Genomic DNA, 7,827 nt, shown 5'->3' with positions numbered 1-7,827 from the left:
TTACTGTCTTGCTGCTACTTGGCCAGGAAGCTGCACAGAGTTTGCCTGAGGGGCTTCGCTGTAATAAGCAAAGAGTGGCCAAAGCTCTGCAAATTGATTTGAACTTCCTCTAAACTGACTGAGTCATTCACTAAACACCTTACTCAGACCCTTCAGGCAAAGGGATCCTGCATCTTGCTCTGTTTCTGGGCCAATAGCAAATCTCACCTTCCTCCTCACCTGCCGTTGACACCATTTCAGACATTAGCACTAACTGCTGATCTGTGAAGCTGAACAGGGTATGAACAGGAACTGAAAGGTTTAGACCTTACAGCACTATGGAGTAGTACATGTCCTATGTAAATGGCACTGATGGTGGTACTCATATTCTTCTACATCCCTGGCCCCCAAAGCACCACAAGCCTCCTTTAACAGCTAATTCTTCCTCTTTTGACACCCCATCAGCTTCCAACCTCCTTTGAAACCTTCCTCCTGCCTCCCCCACAAGACAGACATTTTTTGTCAGCTTCCTAACAATCCTGCATCCCCTTCTATCTGCCCCTCCTGTACAAAAGGCCCAACAACACTCTCTCCTTCTTCCTAAGAAACATCCTCACTCATTTCTCCACTATCACATGATCCAGTTTTCTGCATGACTGCAGATCTGTGGAGAACCTGCCAATCACACTTCCACCTGCTAGACATGTTCCCAAGTTCAACAAATTAGAGCCCCCTATCAAAGCCATCTGCTAAAACCTAAATTTCCCCTCTCTGTGTTCTCTCTATGTGGTGACCAGCCAGTTTAAAAGCATGGGCATTGCTTTGTTTCCTAAATGGAATGCGTAGTTGTAATTGTTGTGTCAATATACCGCCTGCTCACAAGGAGGGAGCAGACAAACTGGCAGAGCCCTGGCCCCATGTATAAACATTGAGTGCATTGCTTACACTAACCAGCTAATGAAAAGATTAAGATCTAGCAAGTCCCCTGTAAGGAGGGTCGGGGAGACATCATATTCTGCACTTGCCCAAGATGGGTCCATAATCTGATAGAAGTGCACTAGGTGGCTTCCCTCTAGTAATCTTGGAAGTATGAGCCCCCACCCCACCCCCCAAAAAAAAATGTTAAAAGGATTAGTCTAGATCAGGGGTGGCCAACCTGCGACTCATCAGTTAATATGCAGCTCCTTGCATAGGCACTGATTCCATGGCTGGAGCTATAGATGCTAACTTTCTAATGTGCTAGGAAGTGCTCAGTGCTCAACACCCTGCTCTGACCCAGGCCCTGCCTTGACTCCACTCCTTCACCCAAGCCTGCCATGCCCTCGCTCTCCCCATTCCATACACAGCAGAGCCTCCTGTGCACTGCGTAACAGCTGACCACAGCAGGCAGGAGGTGGGGGGAGGGACCGGGATGCACTGATTGGTGGGGCTGCTGGTGGGCAGGAGGCGCTACAGGTTGGAGTAGGGGGAGTTGATGCAGGGCTGCTGACATAGTAGTGTGGCTTTTTGGCAATGTACATTGGTAAATTCTGGCTCCTTCTCAGGCTCAGGTTGGCCGCCCCTTGTCTAGATGAAGGACTAAGTTAGCCACCAAGTTGAGGGGGCCCTCAAGTTAGATACCAAAATAAATCAGGCCACTGTTTTGACGTTTTTTTAGGAGAGATACTGAGGATCCACAGTTTCCATGGAAGTTACTTGCCACTTATTTGGATGCCTAAATAAGGTGCCTAACCTAATGCTGGAAATGTTGGCCTAATTGCCCTTTTTCATTTAAGACTAACTTCAGTTTTGCTTTGTTTTAAGTACTAAAGTCTCACATTAGAAAATTTAACTTTTTCTGCCACTCAAAATCATCGCTTTCCCTGCACATCACCTCAGAACAATTCTCATTTGTATTGGCAAGTGTCAGCCCAATGGGTTTGGAAGAGGCATAGGCTGAGGTAGGATAAGATTAGGGGAGCTTGTGGTCCCTCCCCAGTCTTCTCTCTGTCCATAGAAAATAACATTGCTGCCTCTATGGCAGTAGATGGTGAAGCTCATATTACACGAGCCAGGCCTGCTAGAACTTGTACTGTATTTCAGAAACCCATAACCCCACAAAGAAAGCTTTAGATTTATACACCCAAAAAGTACCTACCTCGTGTGCTAAGATCCTGACATAACTGAAAAATACTCCAGAGCTCAATGCACCGTACTCCTAACTAGCAACCCAGGGACAGTACAAACCTTAAGCATTCCTCCCAATTCTGTCCCACTTTCAAATCCCTGGGAAAGAAAGATGTGCTTTGCAGTATGCCCTTAAGGACATCAGACTTGGGCTAATTTGGACTGGCAGCTGCTTCACAGGTCTGCTCAACAAGACTTCAGCATTAGCAGCTATTGATTTCAAGTATGAAGCTGGGAGGGAGGCAAGACTCCATACGCAGGTGAGTCCAAGGCCAGATGACTCTTCCCACTTGCCCACAACTGCAGCTGCCACCCATTTCCTGACTTCTGAGAGTGAGGTTGGAGGAAATAAGGCTCAGTGACCCTGTTCAGAAGTTGGTCCACATGGAGAAACTACTCCCAGCCCTTTTTGCCCATTCTGGCAAAGGGAATAGAGCACAAAGTCAAAAAGCAACTCGAGGTCTGAGCCAAGTCCCCCTCTGGCATCTTCACATCTGCCTTTGCTCAGGGCCCTGCAAATCGTAAGGCTGGCCTGACTCAAGGAAAAAATTAGCTTAGAACTGTGTGTGTCATTAAGTTACCTCCCAGTAGGATTCAGACATGGGAAATGCTTTTTGATTATAGCCTCTCTGTGCGTGCTTAGTGGTAAGGAGTGTCTAATTCAGAAAAGATTAGCAGAGGAAGAAATTTTAATTGCTGACTTTGAGGCCTAGATAAATATCCCAGCAAAGGCTCCGAAACATGTTTAACTTGCCTTCAAAGTGATAATGTCTGTAGTACGCAGGGATTAATTGGATCACAAACCATCTGCAGGAGCCAAAATGCATTTAGAAAACAAAGCTGAGAGGCCCCAAGTTCCAGTTCTTGAGATAAAAATATCAAGTTCAAGGGCAGCATTTAGCTACAAGGAAGGTATTAGATTGTGGAGCTCTTGGTACTAATGTAATACCTCTGGGTGCATTCATCACAGATTGAGCAGCACATGCTTATAAGAAGGTTGCATGGTCTTCAGTTTGATGCAAGTGAGGGACTGAGGAGCAATTCCCATCCAACGTTACCCTATGGCTTCGGCAGAGGCATGGCAAGTGGGGAGCTTGAGGCTTCCTGTCTGTAGATAGACTCTTCTGCCATTCAGGCAGGCTACATGGGCAGTTAGGAAGGGAAGAGGACTGGGGAGAGGGCCAGAGCTCAGGTTATTGTGGGGGCATGAGCAAGTAGATAAAGGCGTTTGGGACAAGTACCTCCATGAAGAACACTGAAGACTAGGACCCATGAAATTATTTATCTATAGTGTCCTAAGACTGTAAAATGTTATACTAAGGAACAAGATTATTCTTATAGACTTTTTTCTATCACACCAAAAATATCAACCAAACCCTCAATCAGAAAATGTTTATCCTGTGAGCACCTAAAAGGGTTTAGTGGGGCAGTCAGCATGTATATATTACATGCTCGTGTTTCACTCCTGTAGTCTGTTTTTAGACTCTTCCCCCTAGGAGCTTAAAACCTAAGACAACACAATGGAGATATAAGATGCAGCAGCAGATCCAGAGGGAAGTTTAATTTAAAAATAAAACAACAAAAACTAAAAGGGACACACCAGCATTTTCCCCAAGTGGCTTAGCATTGAGCTTGGCACGTTCACTGTAACACGTTAAAGTGCTCACTTACCACACCTATCTGAGTGTGGGATAGGTTAGATATTACCGATGATAGTGAGTTGTGGGTCTTGTGGAAGAAGTTTTGTGAAAGGATTTGAAAGAAGAAAACCTAGCTGCCTAGGATACAGCTATTTCTGATTACTTGCATTAGTTTTCTCTTTTACTAACAGTAAAGCTGATGACAAAAATGGACTTGTAGAGTTAAACAATGATATGGAACCTTGAGACTGGGTGAGTTTCCTTTCGCTGCTTTCTGCCTAGTAATTTATTACTCTTGCTCACATTATTGGTTGCTGTCATCTCTCTCTAATAGGCAGCAGACAAGATTCTCTGTTACAATTCTTTTCTGGGAGTCGGGCATCCCAGGGAAATTTTCTTCTTATTGCTCCACTGAAAAGTAAGCAGAAAATCCAAGAAATTTACAGTTGCCAGTTACGCTCTAGATTTTTGATGGATCTGGCTGTAATATACAAAGCAACTGAAACAGACTAGAAATACTCTGAATACAATAACTTTGTTTCATCTCCTTTGAATTGAGAACTGGAGGGACTTCACTAAACAAACTGGAAGGTGATCTACTTTCACTGCAGTGTCTGTAAATGCTGTATCTTTTGCAGAATGCTGTTTAACTTTTCAGTGATTCATATCTAGAACAATAATACACAACGGGGACTCTGAGGATGTGCCACTTTCTGAGGAATGATTGTCTTGGGAAACAAATAGGAGCTAAAAAATTACTCATCTGCTGGTAAGGAAGAAGGTGCAGCAATGAGATGCTAAATGGCAATTTTAGGGCTTCTGTTGTTTGTGTGCTATCAGGTTTCCCCCCCCCCCCCATTTAAAGGGCCAGCAGTCAAAGGATTATGCTGGGAAAGGCTCCTATGAGGGTGTGAATCTGCACTGGAGAGTCTGGAGACAGAGAGAGAGGGAGAGGTGTAAAGTCATCATCGTGGCATCCCAGCACCTAAACTGGTTAAAATAATTTTAAACATAACTACATACAAAACCTAGATGAACATGTGACAGGGCCAAATCATGCCTCTCCAACTTCTTTGCATGTGCAATAAGAGAAAAGAAAAGGGCAAACTAGATGCTTCCTGCATTTAATAATTTCCACCATCACACCCAACACTATTATTTTTCCTTTTGGTCTAGTAACAGACTATCTATGTCACAAGGGCATACTGTGATTTGGGGCACAGGCTTATACTACACTGATACCAAAGGGTCCTCTACTTGAAATGCAGAGTGTGAAGCCTATTTCATTCACAAGTGCATTAGTAACACTTAACTGTGAAGCTATGCCCAGAGAGCCCAGAAAGTTGTGAACATGACCATAATTTGTTTCGACTCCGTATTTGATGCCCATAAATTACAATGAAAAGATGTAATATAATGTAACGGCAGGTAAAAATTATCTCCCCTTTATCACTATTTCCATGACAAAACAGGAAATAACAGGCCAGTGAAAGATGGAAGTAAATTTAGGTCTGAAACAAAGGATGTGCGTTGAGCAAAGGTCAATACTCGTAATGGAAGGAAAATAATGAGGTAGCGGGAAAACTGAAGGAAGCTAGCTAAAAAGCACATCAGGGTGAAGAATGAAAAACCTTGTTAAAATAAAAAAGTGGAGCAACACTCAGTAATCTTTCCCTCAACTAGCATAAAGCCCTTTCAAAGAGGATTAATGGGTTACACTGGCTGAGTGGGTTCAGACAATATCACTAGTATATTAAAAATGCAAACGTCTTTGAGTATGATTGGGAAAATAAGCGGTGCGCAAGGAGATTGCAATGATTGCACAGTTCAATAATTGATACAAAGGATGGAGTGAGAGAGAGTCCTGTGGAGGAAGAGCACAGCTTGATGTCCTCAGAGGCTGGAGACTAGAGAAGGAAATGCAGTAATTGCATAGTTAGACGAGAACTCTCTTTTTAAAGGTAGGTGCAAAGCCAACTAAGACTTCACAATGACACAGAATCAGAATAAAATCTATAAAAATAAACTAGATAACTTTTTAAAAAGCTGTCCCTCCCTCCAGTTCAGTTTCACAGACCATGTACAATTAGTAAATTAATGGTACTACCTTAAAATGGGAATTAATTTCACAAGTAGGCACCATCACTCACTACTAGCTGCAGTTAGTTTTGGGGATTCCATATTAAAAGGATCAATCCTGATCACACTGAAGTCCATGGAAGCCATATTGGGCTCTAAATTACAAACTTAGGGGCATATATATGGCCTTCACTCTGCCCACAGAATGTCCAGTAGTGTCAATAGGAGTTATGGTGATGAATCAAGATGCTAGTTAAAGTCTTTGATGTGTCAGAAAGCTGCTTATGTGGTTTCAGTCAGCTGTGCAAGAGTCAAAGTCTTATTTGTCATAATGTTCCTACATGTTCATTACGAACGTGTGTAAATTTAAGGACTTGATCCTGCAAACATTTTCAGTACGAGTGGTCCCACAGTGGGACTGAAACTTATTTCTGTATGAAAGTTATATAAAATTATCATAAAACATTTCAGTTAATGTATATTCATATTGTGTATACAAATAAGTAAGATGTAGGTTGTAATATGGGCTGCTGGACTAATGTTTGAGGGGTGTCATAATTTAGGCACTTTTTGGAGGAACAAGCAAATGACTAGTGGAGATTCAGTAAGCAGGATTTAATGAAGAGACATTTAGGAGTATAGGTAGGGTCCTACCAAATTCACGGCCATGAAAAATGCATCACGCACCGTGAAATCTGGTCTCCTCCTATGAAATCTGGTCTTTTGTGTGCTTTCACCCTACCCTATACAGATTTCATGGGGGAGACCAGCGCTTCTCAAATTGGGGGTCCTGACCCAGAAAGGGGTTGGAAGGTTATTTTAGGGGGCTCACCCTTATTTTTGTGCTGCCTTCAGAGCTGGGCAGCCACAGAGCGGCCGCTGTTGGTTGGGTGCCCAGCTCTGAAGGCAGTGCCTACCAGCTGCAGCACTGAAGTAAGGGTGGCAATACCATACCATGCCACCCTTACTTCTGCGCTGCTACCTTCAGAGCTGGGTAGCCAGAGAGTGGCGGCTCATGACTGAGGGGCCAACTCTGCAGGCTGCAGTGCAGAAGTAAGGGTGGCAATGCCATACCATGCTATCCTTACTTCTGCACTGCTGCTGGTGATGGCAGCACTGCCTTCAGAGCTGGGATCCCAGCCAGCAGCCACTGCTCTCCAGCTGCCCAGCTCTGAAGGCAGCACTGCCGTCAGCAGCAGCACAGAAGTAAGGGTTGCAGTACCGCAACACCCCTTACTATAGCCTTCTGACCCCCTCCCAACTCCTTTTTAGGTCAGGATCCCTACAATTATAACACCGTGAAATTTTAAATTTAAATAGCTGAAATCATGAAATTTATTATTTTTAAAATCCTATGACTGTGAAACTGACCAAAATGGGCTATGAATTTGGTAGGGCCCTAAGTATAGGCCAGGGGAAAGAAACTGATCTTGACCTCTTCCTTTGGCCAGTCCTGGAACCTTAAAGACAGACCTCTAGCATGACCACATGGAAGGTGGCCAGCTGTGATGGACACAAGTGAGTGTGCCCATGCACTAACATCACATGGGGGTAGGCACTTCAGGTCTGAACGGCTGTCAGTTAATAGGGAGCTGGTAGCACAAAGAATCTTACAGTTCTGGGTATCTTGTTACAGGTTTAACACCAAGTAGAAAGACAGGGAAATTAGTTGTCAGCTCAATAGGAGAATTTAGGAAATGGAAGATAAGGGACTTTATAAGTGTTCATAGATATTTGGCAGGAGCATATAGGCACTTACCTGGAGCTCCCATACCACTTCATGATGTGAATCAATTAGCTGGATTTCCTCCCTGTTGTCATTATTTTCAGATAATTAGCTTCAGCAAGCACAGATGAGCCTGTCTCGGAATCAGGATACAATGAGCAGCAGCTGTCAGATCTATCTGTGGTTCATAGAGCAAATCACTCATCTCTCTGGATGAAAGCAGTAAATACACAAGAT

Source organism: Chelonoidis abingdonii, chromosome 13 (assembly GCF_003597395.2).
Source record: "Chelonoidis abingdonii isolate Lonesome George chromosome 13, CheloAbing_2.0, whole genome shotgun sequence".
Classification (NCBI taxonomy): domain Eukaryota; kingdom Metazoa; phylum Chordata; order Testudines; family Testudinidae; genus Chelonoidis; species Chelonoidis abingdonii.
Note: the sequence above shows the minus strand (reverse complement) of the source record.